Source organism: Amphiura filiformis, chromosome 13, assembly GCF_039555335.1.
Source record: "Amphiura filiformis chromosome 13, Afil_fr2py, whole genome shotgun sequence".
NCBI lineage: Eukaryota > Metazoa > Echinodermata > Ophiuroidea > Amphilepidida > Amphiuridae > Amphiura > Amphiura filiformis.
In genome coordinates this window covers 45,349,973-45,361,979 of record NC_092640.1, presented here as the reverse complement: position 1 = coordinate 45,361,979, position 12,007 = coordinate 45,349,973, and positions in this window count along the sequence as shown.

Here is a 12,007-nt window from a genome sequence, read left to right as displayed (position 1 = left end):
CATGTATGGTCAATGCACTGCAGTCTTCACAGTGATGGATGGATATAGTTACTATACAATGGGGAAATTTTCGCAAGGTTTCTATTTTCATGCTTATCAGGGTTACTGTCAAACCATTCCGCAAACTTAAAAACCTGCAAAAATAAATCTGCTGCATTGGGTTTAAATGTGTTTGAAACTGTAAAAACAACACACCACAAAACAGCGCTGAGGTGCAAATTCATGAAATATTAATACGACTAAAATATCTCAATTATGATCTGCAGAACTGAAAGGCACTTGGCTTTCCCAGTAGTAATTTTCTAAGAATATTTGCGGATATCGCGACAGAGTGAAATTTTTCATGTTTGCAAACAATATTTCCTTACCATAATGTTGTATCACATGAAACATAAGCCTTAGTGCTTTGCAGTATTTTTAGCAACTTTTATTTTTTTGTTGGAGTGGGGTGCAAATTCAAATACTAGTAAGCTGTAACAGGCTTCTTATTATTAAATTAAAATATTTTAGAGCAATTTAAAAATGTGACCTGAACAAAATACAATTTTCTTTCTAAAGTTGAGATTATGTTGGTGTTTTAGACATCACTTCTATGTACTACTTGTCAATATTGGGGTTTCCCTGGCTTTTGTCATATGTTATTAATGAACCTCTCTTGAAAATGAAAGACCTGCTAAATTGGGAAATATTTTATCATTATTATATAAAAAAAATTTTATATAGTGTCATTTTGATGCCACTTTATTTTCACTATTTTTCCAAAGTGAAGAAAAATTTTTATGAAGATCTTTTCTTGTTGAGGTCTTCTAAAAATATTGACATTGTCTTTATTTAACAAGTTAATTCCTTTATATGATTACAAAAATCTAAATATCTGAAAAAAAACCTTATATTTGCATCTATCCATCAATAAGAGTTGTATTAAAGTATTCCTTACATTGCCAGTAAAGTGACTTTTTCAAGAGCAGTTTGAAGTTTCATTTTAATTAATCAATTCAAAACTTGAAGTTGATCAATTAAATACAGTTAACACCACCAGAATTGGGTTGAAATAATATTCAGAATTTGAATTTTAATGATGGCAAAATAGAACCAGTAATGGGTTATTCCAGAAAATAAGTGCACACCCCCTATAGAGGAGTAAATTTTTAACCAAAGAAATGTCTGGATTTCCAAGTCTGCTTTCTGAAAACAACTGGAATTCCAGTTGTCAATGTCGCTGAAAAAGCTTGGAAATCCAATTAAATGAAGGAAAAATCACGGAAATGTCTAAAATGAGCTCTCAAATTCAGGATTTCTTACTTTGAACTAGTTTTCTGCTGGATTTTTTCGCCTTTGGACACGTAAAAAGTCTGGATTTCCAACAATCACGACTGGACAAAAAGTCTGGATATCCCAACTCCTCTATAGGGGGTGTGCATTTATTTTCTGGAATAGCCCAATAGTATGAAATAAAATTAAAAAGTTAATGGGCTTTACTAAGGCGTTTGGTTTATATTCAAATTTGTTTAATTATTACATGTTAGTTTTCAAACCATTTTAATTTCCGGGGAAGAGGCTTAAACAACAAATCTGGAATTTTAATCAAGATTTACTACTGATGTTAATCATAACAAATAATTACACAGTGATGACTGATGTGTTTTAAGATTATGGTGATTTTTTTTGCAAAATCACACAAAATTTAAGGGTTAAATTACTTGGTTTAATTAAGACCCAACTTCTTAATTAATCACATCTGTAAAACCTCTTTATATCTACTAACTGCAAAATAAACAATGCACAAAAAGAAGCAATTTCTTGATTAAATTTTAGATTTAAGATAAAGCAATCATGTGTGATTTGTATAAAGAAAAGATTCCTATATTCCTATTTAAATGTTAGTTTTCACTGATCACATTGTCTCCTTTTAATTTTGAGTCAAACAAATGAGGTAAAACGGAAAGAATTGCTATTCCAATCCAGCGCCTACATGTAAGTAATTCCAGAGCTGACGTCATCAGGCATTGCAAAACTCAAGGATTCCAGGCTTCAATTGAGTTGTATGGATCCCGGGGGGGTCATTCCCATTGTGGTCTGTACACCATCCGCGATAATCAACTTTTGAAAAGCACCCTTAGCAAGGATTTAATCCTTGGCTAAAACGACACCCTAAACAGGGATTTTATTCCTTGCATCAAATTTCATACCCTAAATTTCATTTCCGCGTATTATAGCCATTGCAATTTTGTTACCCTTTTTTCTGTTTTTTCATGTTTTTGATACCCTAAACAAGATACGCGCGTATCGTGCCTTTCCTCGAAAAACTACCCTTTATACGCGTTTTCATTATCGCGGATGGTGTACAGGCCACATTGGGACTGACCCCCCGGGGTATGGATACACTCGGTGATTGACTAAGAAATCGCAATCTCAAGCACTTCGGTCCACAAGAATTCTATGACCGTCTGAACACAACTATTGTCTCCTTTTGTATCCATTTAACTGATGACAAAAGGTTTCAAAAATAACAAAAAGGTTTCAAAAAATAACAAAATTTCACTGACATTTCCTTTCTAACAACACACCAATAATAATCAGAGCAAAAAGCCTCTAAACAATCATGCCACAGTGACTAAATGGTCCAATTTGTCATTTTTTTGCATCTAAATAATAGTCATATTTTGTTCAAATCAAATCATTTGGACCTGAGTGATGTGTCAAAATATGCAGCACTAACTTCCCATCCATTGAATTTATTGACTGTGTCATTTAATGTTAATTTCATCAACAAATTACTACTTATTAAAGTGTAATATACTTTTAGTGTGGATCTTATGTGTCTAACATTAGTGTGTTACTTTGCAAATCACATCGCATTATTATCAAACCTTCCCCTAAATGCCCCAAATGTTATCAACTTGAAGAGAATACTGTTTGAGCTTAAACAGCTTCAAATCACAAAGTAACACTATCACTCAGGCACTCTCCAATTCATCACTCTGTAACAATTCTGATCCTTTTAGGAACAAATTCCATCAAATTTACCTAATTCTTAATTTATACCCTATTTCATGTGCAAGAATGTGTGAATTGGAATGTACCCGTCATCATCACATTGTAAGCAGCAATCAGAATAGCTGCTCTGTGTTAAGTAACAGATAAGCTTTTAAGATATTTTGTGATCAAATGGCAGATAAAAGCATATTCCTAGAGAATTTTTTTCCCTGACCAGACTTGCAAAATTTGAAATTATATATATTCATAGTAAAGCTAAATTTGAAAATCTGGGCAGGTATTTTTTTTAAAGAATGAAACATGATTACTTGTTTGTGAAAACATTTGGAGAGGTACCCATCTCTAAACCTGATGTCTGAAATCTTGTAACCATGCACACTGAGAGCCTGAAATTCTATCTTTCTCAGCATCATCTGTGTACCCCCTTTTAAATAAAAGCCCCTCCCATTGAAACTTTAAAACGCCTTATATCCATGTAAACCTTTAACCAAGACCCCCCCCCTCCTCGGAACGTGAAAAAGTTTTCCCTCTCGCAGGCGGGGGTGGGTGGGGTGGACAAATAAATCCACCTGCTACTTTTTGTTTTGGTTTCTGTAGAAGATTAATTTATTAAACTTCACTTGTGTCTTTCATATTAGACATTAACCCAAATAATCTTGAAATACATTGATTGTCAAAAGGCAGCTATTACATTTTCAGCTTTCTTCCAGTAACTCACCCCAGTTACTCTTCTGCACAAATTGATGACTAACACAGCTTGCAATACAACTATCACCCTTTTTTATATTTGTGATCGGAATAAATGCACCAATTTTCTTGTAGAACCAGCCTGCTTTTATACCAGGCAAGACGTTTTAAGTATTTTCAGATTCTTAATGCACCCCCATTTTCTCAGGCAAGCAAGCAATCAGCAAAATGCCAACACCTATTTGTGCATTGAATCAGATGGGCAAGGAGGACACTCGTAGATTTTGATCAATTCTGCTTTTAATCAGAACCAATGGAGCAATGCAGCGGGAGACTTGTAGCACCTGAGCAACATCCAAATGCACAAAAATACAGCATCTGCCTTGTAAATTCAACGATTTGCTCATTCAGAAAATTTCAGTTTTTGCACCTTTGTCAGTAGCAATCATGTGCTAACATAGCCTGCTAGAGTAAAAGCCTAAAGCTGTGTATTTAGACAAAATAGGGCATTTGAAATGAAAATGTACTTTGAATGGAGCTTAAATTTGAAAATGCTGTTTTCCTTGTTCTTTTTTTTTTTTTTTTCCCTAAATTTTTCATTTCAAAAATACCTGATGATAATTTTAATGACTTATCCTTCACTTGTATAAAGCAACAGTTTATTTTTGTTTACACTTTCGCTGGGATCACTGAATAGGCCTTTAATGATTGCTCTATATTGTCACAGACAATAGACAGTGCAAGACTTCTGTTGTCTATAAATTTTTCTAGATCACTGTCCTAAACAGAAATAGCTTTTATTTGTGCTTTCTACCACATCTTTATAACTTACTTCCAATGTCCTGTGTGCAATATGCTGGAATACAATGCAACATTGCAGAAATTCCATTGCTCAACACCAGGAACATCATTCAAATCATTTTAAGAAATTATCATCCGTTGTAAAACTTACATTTTCAAACATGAATACATACAACTTGTTTTAGATGCAACTTCTGATGTTCTCAATCATTTACAAGTGCTACTTTGAGCAATAAAGTTTGCATTTCAGCAATTGAGACCACAATTCCCCCTTCTTTGGCCTATTTGACAGTTATCTAGAATGCCCAATAAACAATTTGATAGTAAAACAGCTCAGGGCTACGCGACTGATGAAACAGCAGTGAAAACCAATATAACCAATCTCTCTCAATCAAAAGACACTTTTATTTCAGTGCACCTGTACCTTTAATCCCCACCAAGCATTGCTTTTTGCCAAATCAGTAGAAAGACACAACTCCCACTAGTGGAGCACTGAAAAAGGTCTTCCATTGCCTTAAAAACTCGGGCACCACTCAAGTGTATTCTTAATGCCCTGTGTAAGGATTTAGAATCTTGAGTTTCTGAATTATGTCCCAATTCTTTTGGTGGTATTCACAAAAGTGGGGTAATTTTTAGTTGTGGGCTCAAATTGGGCCAAGAGATATCATGAGATATCATCCCCTATGACCAATGATCAGTCTTGATTACAGCCGTCATTTTGAAATGGGAAGTAGAAGTCAGTCACAGAATTATTATGCTGTGTTACTATAGCTTAAAATGGAGCAGTGTTTCTACTCAGCAAATGGTTGTGGGTAAAGTGAATTTCAGTGAATTTGGGTGATGCGAGGAATACGCGGTAACGGAGAAACAGATTGGGTGAAGGTGAATGCGAGGTGGTTAATAGTGGTGAATACGTGGTAATGTTCAGAGTAGAAACAGTTCCGGTGACGATTCTGGCGGTGACGATTCTGGCGGTAACACCAGAAGTACTACAATACAGTGTGACCATCCAAAATCTGACCATGAAGGTTAAAAAAAATATTTTCTGGACTTTTGCCTTCCCCACCAAATACGTGGGTAGTGAATTATTTATCTGCATTTACAGTGCAGTAGAAACACGCCCGGTGAAGGTGAGAGGATTAAAAGGTGGGTGAAGGTGAAAGCGCGGTAATGCGAGGTGCGCTGTAAGAGATACATGCCTACAACATATCCCTCAGGATCCATTGTAATTCATGTACCACATAATCATACTTGACCTAATTAGCGCTCCTTCACTCACTATGGACCACAAAAGCCTCATCACAATGGCATAGTCCAATAATCTCAATTACATAATGTTAGTGCAAAATTTGACCTCAAGTTGCAGAGTATGAGTTTTTGTACCCAAATCTTCAAAGGTCATTCAATGAATGTACATATGTATTGGGGTTTAAGAACTGATCCCCTGATGGATGAGCATGTTGTGGATCCTAGTGACTTATTGGTGTCGGCTTTGGACAATAAATCTAATTAAAACCCTTTCTAACATCCTTTTCAGTGCCAATAGAATGCGAATTTGAATCCAGAAATCTATAATTAAATTGATAGAAGACCGTCTAGTTCTTGACAATACATTTGACCTTTGCTCTATGTGTCCCATCTTATCTAAGTAACAGGTTCGAGTTAAATATAAGAAAGTTAAGGGATCTAAAATGGCGTTTATTGCGTTCGACAGTATTTTTTTGTGGGACATGAGAGCACCTCAGACCTATCAATTGCATTCTGAATACTGAAGCATGTCTTTCTGATATCAAATAATTTTCATTTTTGAAAATCACAATATAATAAATTTTATGACAAATTATAAAAATTTGATATTTTTCAAATTTTGATATATAACAGTCCTCGAAGTAAATTATATAAATCTAATGATATATTCTTAAAGTGTATGTAGCAGGAGGAAAAGCCGACGGTCAATTGAAAATTTTGACCTTTCATATTGAAGATATAGATTTTTTTCCCAAAAAGACCTAATTTTTTTTGGTGTTTTGGGAAAAAAAATCCATATCTTCAATACGAAAGGTCAAAATGTTTAATTGATCGTCGGCATTTCATCCCACCTACATACACGTTAAGTATAAGTCATCACTCATCAGATTTATAAAGTTTACTTGAGTACTGTTAAATATCAAAAATATCAATTTTAATGATTTGCCATAAAATGTGTATTAAATTGCGAATTTCAAAAACCAAAATTATTTGATATCAGAATGACATTCTTCGTATTCAGAATGCAATTCGATATGTCTGATGTGCTCTAATGTCCCAAAATAAATACTGTCCAAACGCTCATACCCCAGCCCTTAAGTCTAGACTCTCCAGTGTCACAAAAAGGAAATGTCAGGGAGATAATGAGCATGTGGGATAATGGGCTATTCCATTTAAAATCCACACTACCCCTGTGGAAGATTTAGCTAAAGTCTTCTACAGAGGGAGCATGGGTTTCAAATAGAATAGACAATTGGGTAATTTATATTTGAAATACTTACTCCAGTTGTGCAAGATATAGGTAAAGGCATAATACAGGGGGAGTATGGGTTTCAAAATGATTAACCCTGACCAATTACATTTGAAAAACATACTCCCACTGTGGAAGATATTTCCAAAATCTTCCACAGGGGTAGTGTGGATTTTAAATGGAACAGCCCAATGATACTCACCAGGCAATATGTATGGTCCTACATGTATAGAGCTCAGTAGATGTAGATAGACCTGCCCCAGTTCTTTAACTACACAGTGGTAACTCTGAAATGAGAGAATAAAGAGAAACAACTTTATAAGTAGACATTTTCAGAAAGGAGATGATGCAGAGAATCCAGCTAGCATAACAAATTCTTACAAAAATGAGTCCTTTTTGAGAAATTTTATTTTACTGCCTCGCGGAAAGGCATACGGACTATAGAAAATAAGAATCACTTCCAATTCTTTTTATGGTTCTGTACAGGGCTTATCCCCCAGAATCTCACATTTGAAAAAATGGCCTCCTCCTCTTCCTTGAGCACTGTTGGAAAAGACTGAAAACTACTGACTGCTAAATTTGACATTAAAGAAAAAAACAAACAAACAAACAAACAAACATATAGGCACATTTTCGTTGGCTGGGCCAGCGAAAAACCTGTGGCTACCAGTCGCTGATCGAGTGGTTGGCACATGGAGGGGGTGGGATTTGAATTCTGAGGGAGCAAACAAGTTCTTTGTTCATCTTCTCTCTTTATTCCTTCCTTCCTTTCCTTTCCCATAACCAAAAAGCATAGTGGGCCCATTCCATGTCAACTCCAGGGATGTGCACACGCAGCACCTCTTCAATTTTTTCTTTTCTCTGAGTTGTAGATATTGATGAGAAAGTAAAATCGAAAATGTGAGCTTCAACTCATGGAGTTTGCAAACCTTACATCATGTTTGAAATTTAGTCCCAAAGCGTCAGAAATGTTGTCCAAGGACGATATTTCAAGGTCCATGAATGTATAATGGGGGCATTTAAATTTGTATTGTTTTCAGGGGGGTCAAAATTTACAAGAATTCAAATTGGCATCAGAAAATATCCTTCAGCTTTAAAAGATAATAGGCTCAAATTGATAAGAGTAATGTCCATCCAAAGGGCCAACTTTGACTGGCAAAACTGGAAAATAAAATAATTTTACTTTCCATTTTTTTGACTAGTCAAGGCCTTTGGTAGGACATTACTCTTGCAATATTGAGGGCCCTATATCTAAAGTATTAGAATAAAGGAGCTGATATATTTCTGATGCCAGATTTGAATTTTTGTACAAATAAGTACCCCAGAAACCAATGTAGGCATTTTCAAAGTTGTGAAAATGGTTCCTTTGGATACATTTATGAACTTTGGGACTCCTTCAAACATCAGTGTTTGCATTCTCCATAGAGTTGTACATATATTTTTACGCTGACCCCTAAATTTCAAATTGATGCCACGGAGAGAACTAAATGAGAGTATGAAGCTCAAATTTTCGGAATTTTACTTTCTCATCAATATCTACCACCACACAGAAAAAAAAAAAAAATTGAAGAGGTGCTATGTGCACGCCCCTGGAGTTGACATGGAATGGGTCAGTGGAAGTTAATAGAACTGAAAAACTAAGTGAGTAGGCCTTAAAATGATGCTACCTTAGCTTTGCCATTTAAAGGGTATGTTTGCTAATATCAAAATTCCACCTCTGTTTTTATGTGGTAACTTAATATAATATAAAAATTTATAATATAAGATCAATATTTAATCTAACACAGAGCAAAGTGGGCCAAGGAAGAATTTGCAATTTATAAATAGAACTAAAACTCGGCAGAAACCGCCACGATTTGTGAGCAATGACCGCTGAATGAGAATAACATCAATTTTGTTTTAGTTATCATCATTGATTGGGCTTTGATCAATGTTCCGTTGCCATGGAAACCAAGGTAAGTTTGCAGGATGTTGTCATCATATAAATAGTTTTAAAGGCGCAAGCGTTTTGAAATGAGAACTACCTGTGGTTCATTTGGTAATGTTCCAGTTAAGTGACAAGATTGGGGGCAATCCGCACAGGCTAATAAATCTGCATTAATTCGGTGCACCTGTAATCAAGATTAATGTGGACTGCATAGCACACTTTGGGCAAAGAGGATCTTTGCTTTGGGAAAGTCAACTTGACCAAAGATCCTACAAATAAATTTTCAGGATCTTTGACTTGACATAAGTGTTGAGATCTTTGTAAACATTTATATAAACTGCTCGTATGCACATCATAAACCGCAGAACTGTTGCATGCTTTAGTAATGTATTAAAAGTCATGCTGGTAGAGCCTTCCTTTTGTGTATTTGCTGTACATTGCAGTAAAAGGGTACTGCTATATCATCTATTCGAAACCTACACCTAATCTGCACACAGAAAACAAAAGGAATTTTACAATTTGAAGGATTTCCCCAAATTCATGATGTCCACCAACCCAATGCTACTGATAACACCCTCTTCAACATTTAACTAGCAAAGCAATATTTTATCACTACAACCTTTTGGTCATTATATAAACACAGTGACCACTTGTCATTATTGATCAACCGTTTGCTAAATTGACTTAATGGAGACAGTCAGCAGGTGTAATGGAGGAAATTTGGATGCCACGTTAATGGTATGTGATTATCATTACAATCGCTCCTATTATACAATGTGACAGTAGAACAGTGGTGGACTTCCTATTAAATGACTTTATGTAATTGTGATTGATATCAAAACGCTTTGCATTTGTACAGGCATTTGATGGCATGTGTGAAGGAACCAATAATAATGAGCAAGTACGTCACTTTTTTGGTAGATGGCACAATACAATGATCAGATGTCTATGCGGCCATTGAACAGGAGATTTGAAATTCAGTTACCAGACCTGACACTTGTTACATTATACAGTCATAAACACAGTGAAAAGCATGGATACTAATTGTGTTATGCCTGCAGTAGATGGGTATTGCATAGAAAACAGGCATAGCAAAGGTGTCAAACACAGTTAATTTGTTGCTATCTTCAGTAGACGAGACACCAAAGCCATAGATCAATCATGGTGCTACCTTCAGCAAACACAGCCAATTTGGTGCTATCTTCAGTAGACGACACACTAAAGCCACAGATCAATGGTGCTATCAATGAATGCAAGATATGTATTCTCTTGAACTCTGTGTATTTATGTACAAGAATTCCATACATAAACTACCTAATTCATTTAATGAGTATTTTACAAAATGTTCTGACATCCATGACTACCAGACAAGACGAAATAATGATCTCCAGTTAACAAAAAATAAAAGAGTTTTTTCCGACCATTCCATTCGAACAAGGCCCATGCTTTGGAACTCTCCAGATAAAAAAATTAAAAACTCAAAGTCCATAAAATATTTCTGCAAACAGCTTAAACAAAATCTTATCTCTAAGTACAATTAGGCCATTCTCGAGCACTGTAATTTGTTTGTCATGTCTGTTAGTCATTTTATTTATATTTGTTGATTTCATAATCTTTGTTTTTGTTTTTTCGTCAGGGAAAGGCAATTCTCAGGCCTTATTGGCCTTCCTGCCTTTTCCACCATATTGTGTTTCTTTTGTACTTTATTGTAATTGATATATTTTTGATGTAGTTGTATATTTTTAAATATGGAAATAAACGAATGAATAAATATTGCTCCAATGTGAGAACTGATATATTGGAATGTGTTACATATGTATTCTCATTCTATGTTTATTGTAACCCCTTTGGGTGCTATCCTGAGCATCACAACCAATGTTATCTTATCAGTCGAGAACACATCAAAGCCATAGATCAATGGTGCTATCTTCAGTAGATAGCAAATTAGTAATACATAGATCAATTCAATGGTATTATCTTCGGAAGAAAGCATACTGCAAAACACAAATCATAAGTGCCATCTTCTGTAGATAGAGCACATAACATAAAAACACTCTCTTCACTGGTACTATCTTCACTAATGATATGTTTTTTGCAGTATGCTATCTTCAGCAGAGAGTGCACATAACTTTAGAAACACTCTTCACTGGTACTACAGTAGATAACACACTCCCGAACATATCCATCTTCAGCAGATAGCACACAACTTAGAAACACCAACTTCACTGCTACTATCTGCAGTAGATAGCATACTGTTGAACATATCTTTAGTAGATACTCACTTTACTGGTACTATCTTCAGTAGAAAGCGCATACACTTGAAACACTCACTTCATAGTACTATCTTCAGTATAGAGCATACTGCAAAACAGATCAATGGTGCTTTACCCAGTAGATAGCACCCACACTCAAAACTCACACTTCACTGGTACTATCTTCAATAGATAGAACATTGCAAAACACAAATCGTTAGTGCTATCTTCAGTAGATAACACCTGAACTAGACAAACTCATATCTGCATCTTAACTAAATTGCATATTGCAAAACACAGATCAAAAGTGCTATCTTCAGTAGATAGCACATTATAACTCACGGCTAGTAAATTGTCAAATACAAAAAGATTACATGCCCATTGTGTATCATATTAGTGACCAAACCCTGTCCTTATATTCATACGATGTCAACACAGCACATGTTTGCCACTCATCGCTATCTTCCACTTAACGATTAGACATAGCATAACATTACATTGTCAGCATTCATAATGTCATCTTCCCTATCAATGCAACATTAATTAGCTGTCATCCGCCAGTTTATGAACCACGCCATGTGTTCAATCAATGAGGAACCAGGCAAAATAAAGGAGGTCCTTGTCAATAATATCTAACAAGGAGCCTTAACATTTAACCACAAGGCAATTGGATAAAAACAATTGCAAAATGCTTGAAATACTGGGGAAAATTTACTCAAATATGTAATTTTCAGGCTTATTTTGGAAGTCTAAGAGCAAACAAAAATTAATAGGGCTAATTTAGGATATACATTTATATAAATTTTCAAATCAAGTCAAAATTGAGAGAGAATATACATGTAGTAC